Genomic DNA, 16835 nt, shown 5'->3' on the forward strand with positions numbered 1-16835 from the left:
TTTCTTTTGTGCATTTTATTCTCCCTGGAATTGATGATGGTCCTTGTTGTTCGCTTAATTTTCTGTGTACTTACAACGAATTCAGTGGCTGCTCACTTTATAACAACAATAACAGCGAACACCTGTTGAGCACTTTTCTAGGTTCCAGGCACTCTAGGTACCGTGCATGTAGTAACTCATTTAGTCCTTACAGTAGCCCTCTGTGGTGTACACTATTACCATCTCATTTTACAGATGAAGAAATTGAAATATGGAAAGATTAAGTGGCTTTCCCGCAGTCCCAGAGCAAGTAAGTGGCAGAGGCAGGATTTGAACCCAGGGTCTTACTGCTGCAGGGTCTGTGCCCACCTGACCCCTGCTGGCCCCTGGGAGCCCATCTGCATGCCAGTCTCCTCCTGGCCCTTCCTTGTCCTTTTTCTGTTTTCTGTCTCCACAGCCAGACTGTAAGCTGGGTGAGGACAGGTCCTGTGTCCTGCTCCTCTGCAGACCTGGAAGCAGGGCTGGCCCCGCGGACCTTCCAGTGATTGCCGGCAGGTCCTGCCCCGGGCTGCCTACTTGTTCACACGTTCCTCCGCCCCGAGCCCTGCAGGTGGGAGGTAGGGCAGGGAGCATACCTGGCGTGGTCACAGCAGGGACTACAGAGGCTCAGAAAGGCCAAATAAGGGCCTCAAGGCCTCACCGTCAGGCTCCCAGGGTTTCAACCCCCTCCTCTGGCTGCAAGTCCAGGGCTGTTCCTAACCTGCGAGGCTGCCTCCTACAGGCACAGACACATACATACCACACACGTTACGAACACACACATGCAAACGTATACACATTCACATATGCTAATTATGCACACACCTTTCCACATGGGGGTATTATATACACATGCTTACAGACACAGTTGCATTTCATATACACAACCACACACAGGCACACACAGAATACACAGGCATGCCGATTATCCACACATGCACTATATTCACAAACATATTAACATGGAAACACGTTATACAAACACATACATACCTATTTACAAACACAAACCCATGCACGTTATATATTCACACAGACTCAGACATACACAGCAAATACACATATTGTACAGACAAAAACACACATAAATATGTACGTATATGCATATACACACAGAAACATACAACCCATATTTGCATAACACATGCTCACAAACACATAGTCACAGAAACATGTGCACATATTTTTTATGTGCTAAAACACAAACATTTGCACACAACACACAAAACACAAATAAACAAGACACACAAAACATACATGTGCAAACATATACAAGCATATGTGCACATCCGCAGACTCAAAACCTTGCATGAACACACCCACACTTACATGCACGCACAAATGCACACGCGTGCACGCGTGCACACATACTCTCGTGTGCCTGCCTGGCCTGGTTTAGAGGGGGAGTGATGCGACAAGGCCAATGTGTCAGGGTACTGCAGCTGTCAGCTGACTTGGGGGGAGCGTGTTTCCTGATCTCCTTCTTGGGTTTGCCCATGGCGTACCTCCCTTGGGCGGGGCTGGGGCGGCGCCCGCCTTATTACATCGGGGGGAGGGGCCAAGGGGGCATACGGTCCCCAGCCCGTGGAGGATTGAGGCTCCCCCAGCCCTCCTGCCTTGCTCTGGGTTACCAACTAGGGTTAGCACTGGCCACTCTCGGGGAGTCCCAGGAAGCTGCAATTGCTCTTTTACAAATGAGAAAACGGAGCTTGGCCAAGAGAGTTGAATTTTGTGAAAGCCAGTTTATGAGAGAGGGGATTTGAGCCCGAGTCTGTCAGAACCCCACACCATGATCTGCACCTCTGAGAGTCTAGGCTTCGCATACCTGGGGCTGTGCATACAGTAGGTGCTATATCGATGAGTGTGGAGTAGACAAAGTCGTTGATCTGAAGGAAAGCAGAACTCTAGGGCCTGGAGTCTGACGAGAGACCCAGAATTCTGAGGAAATGTAGACCTTCTGTCTATTTGGGGACTCTGTCTTCATCACCCCCAGCCCAGGGGTCCAGCCTCAGTGTCTGCTGGCAGCCACTAGCCCAGGGAGGCCTCCCCGAGACCCCCAGACTTGGTCCCCTCGTCTCCCCCTTGGCCTCCTTCACCAGCCTGCTCTCCCCACCACCACCCGCACTCCCCAGACACATTCCTCTCCCTCAGACATTCGGTTCAAGGGCTCGCAATTTCTTTGCAGGATCTGGTTTTCTGCTCAGGCATTTCCTCGAGTGGCCCCTCGGTGTTTGCCCTCGTCCAGATGGCATCCAGATGCAAACATCCCTCCTTCCCCCAGCTCCGGTTCCTCAGCTGTGGGAAAGCAATCCTGACCCCTCCTCACATCCACTGCCCTGCATCACTGGCTTTGTGTCTCAGGCCTGAGGTCAGGGCACGGGCTAACACCTCTGCCTGCTTCTCTCTCCAGAGCCAGGGCCTCTGGCTGTCCTACTATCTGCCTCTCTCCTCGGCCTTTGTTCAGTTCCATAGGTAATTGCTCTGTGAGCCAAGCAAGGGTCAGCATGAAAAGGAGGGTGATGTGCCATGCCACAGTTCTGGCCACAGCAGGAGGCGTAAGAGTAGAGTGCGCGCTTGTGTTCAAGCAGCGGGCGGTGAGCGCCCTGCACCTCCAGCCGAGGTCCTTAGACATGACCAAATCCACATGAGAAAACCGAGGTGCAGAGAGGGGGACAGAGAACAATTGTGCTGATGGTTATGGATCGATGTCCATGGGCAACAACAATATAATGATCAGCCCATGTAGTCCTGTGAGCTGGGCATGATTGTTCCCATTTTACAGATGAGGCAACTGAGGACTGGAATGGAGAGAAAAACTAACCAGAGCAATCATCTAGAGAATAACTTCTCTGTGCCAGGCACTACGGAGAGATCAGCTAACTTAATCTTTGGGACACCCTGAAAGCTGGCCATAATCGATGAGGTAACTGAGACTCGGAGAGGCTTAGTAACTCTTACAAGACCATGTGGCTCCTTAAGCGGCAGAACTTGGCTCTAAACCAAAGGCTTCCAAAGCCCCTGGGGCCTCCTGTGCGGCCCGGCTGGGTCAGCGGCAGGGCCAGGCCTTTGGGCACTGTCTCCAGAGCCCTGACCTGGCACCGTGACAGCCACCTTGGTGGAAAACATCTCCAGGAGCCTGGGGGAAAGTCCTGGGTAGGAATTCCTGTGCCCAGGGGAGCCTCACTCTTCCTCAGGGCCCTTGCTGATCTCCACTCAAACTCTTGCTTCCCCTTAAAAGTTAATATTTACACTCTCTCCCCGTGCTGCCTCAATGTGGCTGGGGACATCAAAGTGGCGGGAGGGCTTCCCTGGTCCCAGGGCCCCCTAAATCCCTTTTGGGCTCCAAGTGTGCCCCATTGGACTCCAGCTGGCCAGAATGATGGGGCGGTCGTGCTGTGCCCAGGTGGGCTTTGCTCTCTTTCTTCGTGCACAGGCAAGCTTGCTTGACAGAAAATGGGACGTTTGGCCCCCGCTCAAGGCTGCTGCACAGGCGTTTCCGAGAACCAGTGGGCATGGGACCCCAGAGGGGAGAGAGTGAGGGCCAGGGGTCAGGCTGTTGCCCCACTGAGCCCCAGGTGGCTGTGGGACTGAGCCGAGTAGGACCCGCCTGCTAACCCCGGGGTGGGCCTGAGGTACGTGGGCAGAGTCAGCTGGGCCCACGGTGGGGCACACCTGTCCCTGTGGTCTCCCCAGCCCCAGACAACACCAGAGCTGGACGCACAGGACATGGGCTGGAACTTCTCAGCTGCCTGCCTCTCCGCACACCTCCCCCAGGTGGCCTCCCAGTGTGCTGTGGGGTGTGTGCCAGCATTGGCTGGACTCTCTCCTCGCCCCACTCCCTTCCCTTTGCCTGTTATGCTTCCTTCCAGATTCTAAGTGAGCTTGACTCTGCAGCAGACTGACGGGAAACCTGAGGAACCCAGGTTCTGCTCCCCCGGAGGGTCGGAGGCACTGTTCTCAGCTGGGAGCTGGGCTGACCTGGGGCCCCAGAGAGCTCCAGGGAAGACGCCAGGCTGAGCAGAGGGAGGCTCATTGCTGCAGCCACCAGTCTGGACAGGCTGGCCTGACCTGGGCCCTTGGGGTCCTCAGGTGGGTGCTTCCTGCTGGAAGCGTGTGGGTAAATGTCTGAGAATTACAGCGATGGTCAGAGGGGGAGGACACCGCCACCAGCTGCATGTCGGTGGCCAGGTAGCCTGACAAGGGACACCGTGGCCAGCACGCCAGGTCCTGCAGGTTAATGTTTGACCTGGAGCCACGTGTTTTTCCACTGGATATTTTTATCCTCTGTACCTGGCAGTGGGCAGCTGGGTGCCCTCCTCTGTGGGCAAAGGAGGGAGGGAGGGATCGGGGTGCTCAGCTGGGGTTGCTCTGGGCAAAGCAGGGCTGCAGGGAGGCCAGAGGGGCCAGAGGGTGAGGGACAGCGGGAGACAGAACAGGAGGGGCCTGGAGTGGGGCAGCTCTTTCCACCTCAGCCACAGCCCTGGCCCTCCCCTGGGGCCAGCCCAGCCCCTAGCTCTCCTCCCTGGAAAGACTGGCAGAGGTAAGAGAAAGAAAGAGATATGGGGGAAGACCAAGAGAGACTTCCAGGAGTCCACAGCTTTTCAGGAAAGTTAAAAATGCGCGCCTGTGTTGCCCTCATTGGTAATGAATCACTTGTAGATTCTGGACACCACGACTTAAGAGACTTTTCCCTCCTGGAGACACTGTGGTCTTATTCAGGTGGTGGGAGTAAGTCAAAGTTGATTGAGGCCACCCGCTACGCCTACCTCCCAGGCCACTCTGAGGGGAACACAGCCCTGCTCCCAGCGAACCCCCAGTCTAAGGGAGTGGGGCTGTGTCTTAGCTTATGACAAAAGCTTTGTTCCTTTGTGTCCAAGAGGCCTAACATTGAATTAAAGGCACCCACTAGGTCATGTAGCTCTGGGCTTCCCAAGCCCTCACTCTCTCTCGGTTTTCCTCCTGGGCAGCGGGAAGTCTGGCCTGAGCTGACTTTATGAGGCTGTTTACAGCCCAGTGGCCACAAAGTCCTTCTCACCCCTGCCCGGGGCGAGGGGGAGGGAGGCCCCTGAAGGCCACTTAGCCTAGGGCCAGCTGATGCCACAGTGCCAGCCGAGCAAAGCCAGCTTCCTTTCTGTCCCCACCTGGAGGTCCAGAGGGGCTCTCAGTTTGCACTCGAGTCTGGTGGGAAGTGGGTCCCTGGCAAACCTGCCAGCCAGCTGGCCCCCAAATCACCAACGGCCTCCCTGGCCCTGTGCTCACCAGTGCTGGTCTGAAGCAGGCCAGGCAGGCTGGCCCCCAGCCCAGGGTCTTTCTCGGGGCTCCCTGAGGGTCTTGCATGGAAGGAGTCAGACTGACTGGAGGAAACCAGTTCTCTCTGGGCAGCCCCATGAAGGGCTCCTGGGGTTAGCAATTGAGGGTCCTCAGAGCAAGGTGGGATAGGGGGCCTAGCAGAAGAGCAGAGACCTCCAGGGAGGGGGTTCCAGTGCTCTCGCTGTCCCCCTACGATTGCCTTGAAGTGGGGTGTAGGAGTGGGGCTGGGGAACAGGGAGTGGGGCCCATTGCTTGGGCTGCAGCAGGGGCCCAGGCCGTCTCCTCCTGTGATGATCCGTCTTTCGCACTGGGGACTGAGCTCCGTGGCCGCAGCCTACCTTCCTGCAGGTTTCCCCTCCGACTGCACCCTATACCCCCAGCCTGCTCAGCCTTGGCCACCTCTCTGTTCCCCAGTATGGGCCAAGCACTGGGCTGGGGCCATTCACCTACAAGCCTCCCTCACTCCTCAGTACAACCTGGGTGGTGAATCTCTTTATCCCCATTTTACAGATGAGGAAATTGAACAGAAGCATCATTAAACAATTAACGCGAGATCATACAGCCAGTCAGTGGCCTGGCTGGGATTTAAACCTAAATCCATCTGACTCCAAATCCTGCTAAGTGAGAGATCATATCGGCCATGTATCCTGCGTATTTTAAATCCCAGATTTCTCACCATCCTACTCTATCAGAGTCCCCCTCATCAGCCTGATCAGAGGGTTGAATAGAACTGGCTCCTATAACCCACTATCTCATATTTCTAAAACCAGGAAGTCCTTCCCAGAGTCTAACCTCAGTGCCTCCTGCTGTCTCTTACCCTGAAATCAGGGAAAGTGGAGCAAAGATGGTCCCTGCCCCATGCCCTGTCTTTGGAGACTGTGTTCTGTGGGACTGTGGTATTCTTCTGTGGCTCTGAAGGGTGGGTTGCTCCTGGCTGCAGAAGCGGGAGTCCCAGACACTGGGGGAGGAGCGGACTCTGGCTGGGCCTATTTCCTACTGAGTCCAGGACAGGTGAGGAGTGAGCCAGGATAAAGGAGGGACTGTGAGACCCTTGGAGGATCCTTGGCTTCTGATGCTGATTAATTCTTTGCGGGAATTTGAGGCTGTGCCTCTGGGGGCACCAAGAAGTCCTGGGATCCGGAAATCCCCATGTGGCCCTCGCACCCCTGCAGCGGAAGAAGCTGAGAGGAAAGGACACAGGCTTGCACCCATTCCCTGAAATGGAGGAATTCAGTTCCTCATCCGGGTGAGAAGGAAGGGGGAATTCCAAAGCCCGGGCTCCAGGGCCCTGGCGTTGGACCCAGATCTTCCATTTCTTAGAAGCTCGCCACTTTCCGGGAGAGCCCTTCTGGCTTCTGGCCTCCTCTGGCTTTGTGGCTGAGTTCTGCAGGTGGATCAGATTGTCTCCACGTTTGGAAACGTTTGGAAACAGGGTAGAGTAGACACAATATGGCTCCTACGGATCCCTCCCTGGCTGGGAGATTGGAATGGAGAAAGCCCCTGGCCCCTGAGCCCATCCGAACCCCCTCTTTCAGGCTGCCATGCCCCAAATGCCCCGAGACCAGAGGATGAGCCTGCCTGCCACGGCCCACGGCCCACGGGGAGAGGGGCAGCCTGGACTGTCAACGTGGGCGTCGCCCATCCTTCTCCTCCTCGAGACAGTCCGAGTCTCCTTCGCTCCTCACCGGTTTTCTCCGCCCTGGGCTGGGGCCCATGAGAAATTCAGAGCAGGAGCAGACAGGGCCCTCAAGATGGGAGACACAGTCGTGCTCATGGATGACAGGCCAGGCACCAGTGCTCCAGAGAGCAGTAATAATAGCTAACATTCCCTAAGCGCTTCTAAAATGGGGCACTTTATACAGATTGACCCATTTAATCTTCACAACCACCCTAGGAAGTCAGGACTACAATATCCCCATTTACAGATGAAGAATCTGAGGCCCACAGTAGTTGAGCAACTGACCCAAGGTCTTACAGCTAGGAAGCAGGGGTGGAACCCGGTGGTCTACCCCAGAGACTGTGTTCTTACCCTCTACACCTGCGCTGCGCAATACAGTAGCCACTCAACTCATGGGACTATTTAACTGTGAAACAAAGTGAAATACAGTTAAAAATTCAATTCCTCATTTGCACCAGCCACCTTTCAAGTTCTCAGAGTCACACATGGCTAGTGGCTACCATACTGGACAGCACAGGTACTGAACATTTCAACCATCACAGAAAGTTCTGTTGACAACACCAGTCTCCACTCTATCGCCTCTCGAGAATCAAGATGGAGCAATGGAAAATCCTCCCTCAGTTGATAGCATAAAATAATAATTAACCATATGATAATAATGGTTATAATTTACCGAGCTTCCTACGTGCCAGGCACAGTGCCAAGCACGTAATCCTTACTCAATTCCAGGCTCAGGAAGGTTACCCAGGGTCACAGTAGCCAGGAAGTGACTCTAGGTCTGGGTGGGTCCTTCCCCCTCCTGCTCCACCCCCTGCCGTGCCCCCGGGAGTTTACAGCCCCTGGGGAGAGGTGGGGAAGACAAATGCATGTATTTCACAAGAACAGGGATAAATCAGCACATAATTAACATCGGCACATTTCTCCAAACCCGCTGACCAGAACATTGTGCTAATGAGGTCAAGGTCTTGATTTTGAGCCCTGTGAGCATCAGTCCACCTCACACGGAGAAAGCCTCGCTCCTTGCCCTGAGGGCTGCATCAGGCCCCCGATGCTGTGATTAGGAGACTTGGAGACTAGCCCATGGCCTGCTATCAGAGGCCCAAACCAGGGCAAATTGCTTTAGGCTGGGCCTGACTGGAGAAGAGGCCTGTTAAATGCTGGTGGGTGCAGGTCTTCTGGACAATGGGGATGGGAATGTCTTCCTCCTCTGGAAAAATAGGATTAGCATCCTTGATGCTAACTGAGTTCGAAGAAAAGATGCAGTAGAAGATAGAACAGAGTTTCTGAGAGCTGCTTCCTCTTAGGGAAAACTTTTGGGGGACATGGGGTTTATAGGGACTTTTGAGGGCTTGACTTGGGTGGGGAGATCTGCTGTGAGTATCCCATAAAGATTGTTCTATTGTTGGGAAAGTTAGCTCCAATTACATGTCAACCCCCACATGTCGTCTGGGGCAATAAGGCCCAGTGAGTGACAGGAGCCGACAGTTCAGCAGAGAGCTGGACCTCTTCCCCAGAAGACGTGAGAGAATCAATGGGCAGTGCCTACATGGGGCCAGGCTTCTGGTAGGTTTCAGTAGATGTTGGTTCATTTAAATTATCTCTCTCCTTTAAGCAAATTTTCCAGCCTACCACCAGGTTTGCGGGACTCTAATGATGTAAGCCTTATGACAAAGGCATGATCCAATGACTGGCTATGTGAGTCAGGATAGGCCTGCCGTGCTGTGGTAACTAATAAACCCTGAACTCTCAGTGGATTCACACCACGAAGGCAGATTTCCTGCTCAGACAGTTTGGCCAAGGCAGATTAGCAGAAGCTCTGCTCCACATAGGGACCCCGGATGTCAGATACATCAAATTTCAACACATGGCTTCTATGGTTGTGCCTGCAGGGGTAGAAAAGAGCAAGAGGGCTAGGCACTGGCTTTTAAATGCTTTGGCTCAGCAGTGACACACAGCATCTCCACTCACAGCCTGTCGGCCAGAACTAGTCCTGTGGTCCCACCTACTGGCGAGGGGACTAGGAAGTGTAGGGGAGCCTGGGGGTATGTGGTGAGCAGTAAATGTCCCTGCCACTTCACCACTTCCCCTCTCAAAACTCCATTTTCTTCTCTGGGGAAAGGACTCGGAGGTCTCTTTTAGTGGTGGGATTCCAGGTCTCTATGGAATGTTATTCCACAAATAGTTCCTAGGTATCTTACCTACATGCTGACAGTCCTCAGTTATGTTTGACCCTCCCCTCTCAGAGGTGGACTTGATTTTGTGTGTGTGTGTCTGTGAGGAAGATTAGCCCTGAGCTAACATCTGTTGCCAATCCTCCTCTTTTTGCTGAGGAAGATTGGCCCTGGGCTAACATCCGTGCCCATCTTCCTCTACTTTATATGGGATGCCGCCACAGCATGGCTCGATAAGCTGTGCGTAAGTCTGTGCCTGGGATCCGAACCTGCGAACCCTGGGTTGCCAAAGCAGAGCACATGAACTTAACCACTACACCACTGGGTGGGCCCCTGGACTTGATTTTTGGAAACAATCAGAACAACCCAATTTAAAAATGGGCAAAAGATCTGAACAGACAGCTCATCAAAGAAAATATACAGATGGCAAACATATGAAAGATGCTCATGATCATTTGTCATTAGGGAAATAAAAATTAAAAAGACAATGAGAAACCACTACATACCTATTAGAATGGCTAAAATCCCCCCCCAAATTGACAATATCAATTGCTGGTGAGGACGTGGGGCAAGAGGAACTCTCATTCATTGCTGGTGGGAATGCGAAATGGTACAGCCACTTTGGGAGACAGATTGGCAGTTTCTTACAAAACTAAACATAGTTTTACCATATGATCCAACAATTGCACTCCTAGGTATTTACTCAACTGATTTTAAAACTTATGTCTACACAAAAACCAGCACATGAATATTTATAGCAGCAATTTATTCAGAATTGCGAAAAATATAATTGCCAAAGTAACCAAGGTGTCCTTTAATAGGTGAATAGATAAACAGTGGTACATCCACACAATTTAACACTATTCAACAATAAAAAGAAATGAGCTATCAAGCCACACAAAGACATGGGTGAATCTTAAATGCATATTGCTAAGTGAAAGAAGCCAGTCTGAAAAGGCTACATACTATGTGATTCCATTTATATGACATTCTGGAAAAGGCAAAACTATAGAGACGGTAAACAGATCAGTGGTTGTCAGTAGTTTGGGGTGGAAGGAAGGTTAAATAGGTGAAGCTCCAGAAATTTTTTAGGGTGGTGGAAGTATTCTGTGTGATACCGTAATGGGGGATACATGACACTGCGATTGTCAAAACCCATTGAACTTTACCACATGAAGAGTGAGCCTTAAAGTACGCAAATTTTAAAAAATCATTTAGGAAGTTGGAAGATCACAGGATAGAATGCAAAATGTGACAAAAGAATCTAACTGTATTACAAAAGCATAAAATCACCCCATTGAAGAGGATGGGAGGAAAGATGCTAAGTAACTCCGGAGATGAGTGGAGTCTAGAAGACTAAAGACTAAGGGAGCTGCACATAGCACTGTCCTCTAGTCATTGAAGTTGTTTCCCATGGAAATGTAGGTTAACGATCTGAAAAGCATACATGTATACTGGAATTGAACAATTAAGTAAATGGATGGCAGATGGCAGGAGCCAAGTTTCTCTCTGTTGGGGTGAAAGGTTACAGACAAGTAAGGGGAAACGGCTAGAATGATCCATGTGGTAATGGACAAGTTAGGGATATCAGTATGAACTCATGTTTAGCTTAATATAGCTATAGATGGTTACATAAGAAATATAGAAATGTGTATAGACATGTGTTAGTATGTGCATGTATATATCCTCTCTCTGTCAGCTGGGATGATCTATAAGCAGACACACCCCAGTAATGACACGCACACCTGGTGCTCAGATCTTGGTTTCTAATACTATTCTCTATTCAAAGAAGCCAGGGCTCCCTGGAGAAAGGCTGATTCTAGAACAGGGGCAGGAAATATACAAGATGAGCCCAGAGCATCTTATAGTGCCAGAAAGTAAGAAAGTGCTCAAAAAACCCTACAGAAGCCAACTGAAAGAACTCTCAGTGGCCAAAGATGGAAGAATTTAGAAATAAAATAAATAAAATTGTTTTGGATCATAACCCAGGGTTTAAAATAAATTTCCACGAGTTCATACTGATATAAATAAATGATTAAATAAATAAATGGGGGAGAAGAGAGAAATCTTGCATGCAGAAGAATTCCAAATAATTATCTTGATGCTTCACTCTCGAGGCGGGGAACCATAGCCTCCCCCCTTAAGTGTAAGCTCTGCATAGTGACTTCCTTCCAAAGACGACACTACGGAAAGCGGCAGGAAAGGCATAACTTTATGGTGGAGAAAGCTGACCAGCGCCACCTCAGCCAGGTGATCAAGGCCAACATCAACAGTGGTAAGTCATGTTGATAGTAGGCACCCTTAATATGGCCCTTTATCTCTATCTTCTTCCTCTGTAAACTCGTAATTTGAGCCCAATCATGAGAAAAACATCAGAAAAATCCTAACCAAGGGACATTCTACAGAATATCTGACCAGTCTCAAAATTGTCAAGGTCATGGGCCGGCCCCGTGGCTTAGCAGTTAAGTGCGTGCGCTCCGCTGCTGGCGGCCCAGGTTCGGATCCCGGGCGCACACGGACACACAGCTTCTCTGGCCATGCTGAGGCCACATCCCACATACAGCAACTAGAAGGATGTACAACTATGACAACTATCTACTGGGGCTTTGGGGAGAAAAAAAAGGAGGAGGATTGGCATTAGATGTTAGCTCAGAGCCGGTCTTCCTCAGCAAAAAGAGGAGGATTAGCACAGATGTTAGCTCAGGGCTGATCTTCCTCACAAAAAAACAAAAAACAAACAAACAAAAAAAAAATTGTCAAGGTCATCAAAAACGAGGAAATGACAACTGTCATAGCCAAGAGGAGCCTAAGGAGACATGGTGACTGAACGTAATGTGGTGTCCTGGATGTGATCCTGGAACAGAAAAAGGACATTAGTAAAAACTAAGGAAATCTGAATCAACTACAGACTTTAGTTAATAAAAAGGTATCAATATTAGTTCATTAATTGTGACAAATGTACCATACTACTTAAGATGTCTGTTATGGAGGAACCTGGGTGTGGAGGGTATGAGAACTCTCTGTATTATCTGAAATTTTTCTGCAAATCTAAAACTATTCTAAAGTAAAGAGTTCATTTTAAAAGCGTTATTTGAAATCAAGTTGAACAAATCATGTGATGGATTAAATTGAATTAAAAAACGTTTGATTCTGACGTGATGAGTTTGATTGACTTTAAAAATGCTTGTGAAGAAAGCTGGGCAAAAAAGCTCTGAGGCCTGGGATGCCTCAGGGTGGAGGCACCACCACTGGAAGGAAGGGGCCTGTGGGACTGGGAGAGGGCAGGGCCAAAGATTTGCTTTTTGACCTTTTCCATTTTGCACCTGTTGATATGAATAACTAAAATGTAAAACAAAAACAAGAACAGAAACGCTCTGAACAAGCAGCATGATCAGAATAACTGCTCTCTTCAGAGATGAACTTTTTTCGTTTTTTTTTTGGTGAGGAATATCAGCCCTGAGCTAACATCTGCCATCCTCCTCTTTTTGCTGAGGAAGACTGGCCCTGGGCTAACATCTGTGCCTATCTTCCTCCACTTTATGTGGGATGCCGCCACAGCATGGCCTGACAAGTGGTGTGTCGGTCCGTGCCCGGGATCCGAACCCGGGCCACCAGCAGTAGAGCACGCGCACTTAACCACTACGCCACAGGGCCGGCCCAGAGATGAACTTTTTGAATGATAACCTCACTCGTATGTAAGTTCTGGTGTTTTTTATTAAAAAAAAAAAAAACCCTCCTGACCCCTCTCTGACCCCACCTAATAGAGGACAAGTCGCTCTTTGTTCCCTGGAGTGTGCGGTTGAGTGGGCAAAGTGGTGCAGTGGACAGAACACAGATGTCGGAACCCCCATCCCACTCACCAGCTGTGTGACCTGGGAGATTACCCAACCTCTCTGAGTCTTCATTCCCTCATCGCTCTGATGGGGCCAGAAATTCCCACTTGCCAGGTGTTGGTGGGAAATTGGGAAGAATGTGTGTGAGCTAACAAGGCCAGGGTCGGGCGTGGCAACGGCCTTCAACTAATGATGGTGACTATTGGTGGAGGAGCTGGAGGACAAGCAGATTAATCCGGATGGCCTGGATTGGGCTGTGTAGACAATGGGAGAGAGAAGGCCTTGTTGACTGAGCTGCTCGGGAAGGCCTGTCCTGCAGGTGCTCAGCATGTGAATGGGCAGGAAGGGGCGAGGGGTGCACTCCAAGTACGTGACTTGCAGGGGCAAAGACGGGAAGCGGCAGAGGGGCAGCCCTGGGAGCAGGAGAGGAGGGAGACCTGGAGGGGCCAGGGAGAAGGCTCAGCAGTGGGCAGGGCCTCCATGCCCTGGTAGTAAATCCCTCTAGCATTTATCAGCCTCGGTGGTGACCTCTTTGGTGACCCTGGTACCTTTTAAACAAATAAACGGTAGGTGATGGCACATCTGGAGAAAGAAATGGACCAAGGCTACAACCTGCACTGGGGGCCAAGGAGGGCCCCTACTCTGAAATGAATCCGAGTGAGCACTTGGCAATATTTCTCTTGGGCAGGCCTGAATGGCGGCAGCCACAGCCACCCTTAGGGCCTTTTCCCCCTAGGGCAGCCTGTTCCCTGAGTCTCCCTGAGCCCCAGGTGGTCCAGTCCAATATCTGAACGGAGAGGGCCTCCCCATTGCTGGGGACAGAACTGTGCCTCCACTCACAGACTGGGCAGGAGCCGGGCAGGGGCTGAGGACAGGAGCTGTGTCTCCGCCTCCAGCCTAGAGGCTCCTGAGGGCTGGGGCTGGTTCGTTCCCACACGCTGGGGGCTCCTCGGGGGCAGGGTTGTCTTCTCCCTCAGTTTCCCGCGTGGGGAACTGCCCCAGTGCATTCTTGGGATTCTGGCCAAAAGTTCCTGCTTACTTAAAAAAGTGTCCTCCACAACCTGGGCGGAAGGATAATGGCTAAAATAAAACAAAGAAGGGGTTTTGTTGTTCTTCTACTTTCCATAATTTCAAAACATTCTTCTGGCCTGGGAGAAGATGCCTCTCCTGGGCCACACCGGGCCCTTGGATTGGGTGGCAGTGGGAAGGTGCCAAGGGTCTGGCTCTTGCCAAAATAAATCCCTCTCCCAGACACCGTGGCTGGCAGAGCAGAGGCGGGCCCACCCACCCCCACATGGCAGGGTCTTCCTGGGGCCACCAGGCCGAGGCCATCGTAAATAGTTTAACTGTGTTTATGTAGCAGTAACATGCGTGTTACCCTTCACAGCACCCGCATTCCAGAGGGCAATCGCGGGTGATTTACCTCGCCCCACGAGGAGTCCAGTCCCTACAGTGGGTGGGTGGCCTCTGGGGCCCAGCTCCACTGTCGCAGGAGGACTGTTTTTAAAGAGCTGCCCCTACCTTGCCATGCCCTGCCACGTGTGTGTTCCAATCTGAGGATTCCTTAGCAGCCTCCCCAGGGCCCTCTGAGGAGGATGAAGGGAGCTGTCAGGGGCCAGACCTCTGTGGCGCGCAGCCATACCCTCCCCTCTTCTCCCCTCTCCGGCCAGGACAGCCGATGTTTGGAACTTGCCCGTCATGTTCATGGAGATGGATGGACACAGGCTCCAGCCCTGCCCTCAGTGCTAGCCCTGGCACCCGTTGCTGCAGCAGCCGTAGCCAGGATGCTAAGAAAAACGACCTTTGTTGAGCCCTTACCAGGTACCAGACACTATTTTTCATGCCTTATAGCTTATGAAGGAAGTGCTGTTGTGATCCCCTTTTACAGACAACAAAACTGAGGCCAGGAGCGTTTATGTAACTTGCCCAAGGACGCACAGGGAGTGAGGGGCGGAATCCAGACTTCACCAGCCAGTCTGCACTCCCAGCCATCACACTTCTCCACCTCTCCCATGTCCGAGTGCTGGCCGAGCAAGTCTGGCTCCTGGACAGGGCAGGTGCCTGGCTAGGAGATGGAGTCCGGGAAGCAGAAGACTGCTGGGCGTCTGTGCACACTCCCACCTACCTGTGCCCCTGTGCGTGCGGGTGCTCACCACGTGGGCGTGGGAACCTCCCAGACAAACATGCACATGTGCGTGCATCTCGTGCATGTGTCCTCACCCACACGTGTGCATGTCCTGTACATATGTCTAAGCACCCACACACGTGAGCACATGCATACATATCTACATCTTCACCCTCTGTACATGAGCCTGCCCTGTACCTGTATATGCCCCACACGTGTATTCCCACACATGCGTGCAGAGGTGCACACCCAAACCCACGTGTGGACGGAGTGTGTCCCACCACTTTGCCAACCACAAGCACCCTTCTTTTCCTTGACCTCCAAGCTAAGGGTCAGCCCTAAGACCAACGAGACAGAAGTGGATGTTCTCTCATTATTTCAGTGTTAACTCAACCCATATTTCCTGAGTATTCTCTGTGTGGGGCCCTATCCTGGGTGCTGTGGTGGAAGACACAAAATGGGACTCAGCCCGGCCCATCGCGGGCACCATATGCAGGGCAGAGGAGAGCCATGAGCCAGTGGACATGGTCATTCCTGTTGGCAAGAGTCTGCCTGGGGGATGTAGGCTCACAGCAGGCTCCAGGCTCCTCTCTGGTGACGGTGTACCTGCCTCTGGAGGACAAGCCACCTGCCCAGCTCTGGGCACCCACAAGACCCTGGGCTCTCCTGCAGGCTTGAGGTCAGCAGGCAGCCCAGCTGGGGACTCTGGACGCCTTTCGCAGGGCCTGTGACCTCTCCCCAAGATGCTCACAATGGAAGCAGCCGCACAGCGTCTCTGAGCAGCCAGGCAGGTGTGAGTCACCAGGCAGGCCCAACCCTGAGTGCCTGCCTGGCGTCCCAGCAGTGTGCTGGCCTGGCCCTGTCCACACAGCCTCCACAAAGGGCCACAGCATGAGTTTTCCTGATGCCCGGCCCCTCCACCAGCCCTGCCATGCTCTGCACTGTGGGTTACATGGGCGCCGCCCAGGCAATGAGGGGCAAGATCTTTGACATGGTGTCTACCACCCAAGTGGCACATGCCAAGAAGAACTCTGAGCTGGGAGCCGGGCAGACAACTCATTGGCCAGGACCCACTTCATGGACGTGTGACCAGAAGGCCCACACTTACAAGGGCCCCAAGCTTGGGTTAATGCTCTGCTGTTGCCATCTTGAAAATCTTACTGGTTTTGAACAAGGGTCCCGCATATTATGTAGCTGGCCCTGCCCCCGGCTGAGGCTTTCTGTGGGTGAGACTGGCACAGCCCTCCCCCACCCCCCGTCTTCCTGCCTGCCCCTCAGCCACCCTGCCACTGCCAGCTCGGCCTCCTGCCCCGGGCTGGCCCGACCGCTGAGATGTGGGCGGCTGTGGTTTCCCGGCGCCCACAGCGTGGCCACAGTGTTTGAAGATGCACTTCAGCGGTGTCCTCAGACTGTGTTCCTTCTGTCGCCCAGCCTGCGGTCGCCCCTGCCGGCTCCCGCCCCAACGGTTGCCTGCCTGCTGCCGCCCAGGCCACAAGAAATCGGGAAGGGGGGCCCTCAGCCTGTACTGGGCTCCGGTTCAGAGCACACGTATAGACTGCTCAGCCCCAGCCCCACCCTAACGGACACCAGCTGTAAGCTCTCTCAACCTCACTTGCCTCAGCTGTAAAATGGGGGTGAAGAAGTCCTCCCAGCAGCGTTGGTGGGAGAGTTCCTGGCAACACACAGGGAGCACCTGGTAG

The sequence above is a fragment of the Ceratotherium simum genome, chromosome 13 (assembly GCF_057802395.1).
Source record: "Ceratotherium simum simum isolate JZ-2026a chromosome 13, ASM5780239v1, whole genome shotgun sequence".
Classification (NCBI taxonomy): domain Eukaryota; kingdom Metazoa; phylum Chordata; class Mammalia; order Perissodactyla; family Rhinocerotidae; genus Ceratotherium; species Ceratotherium simum.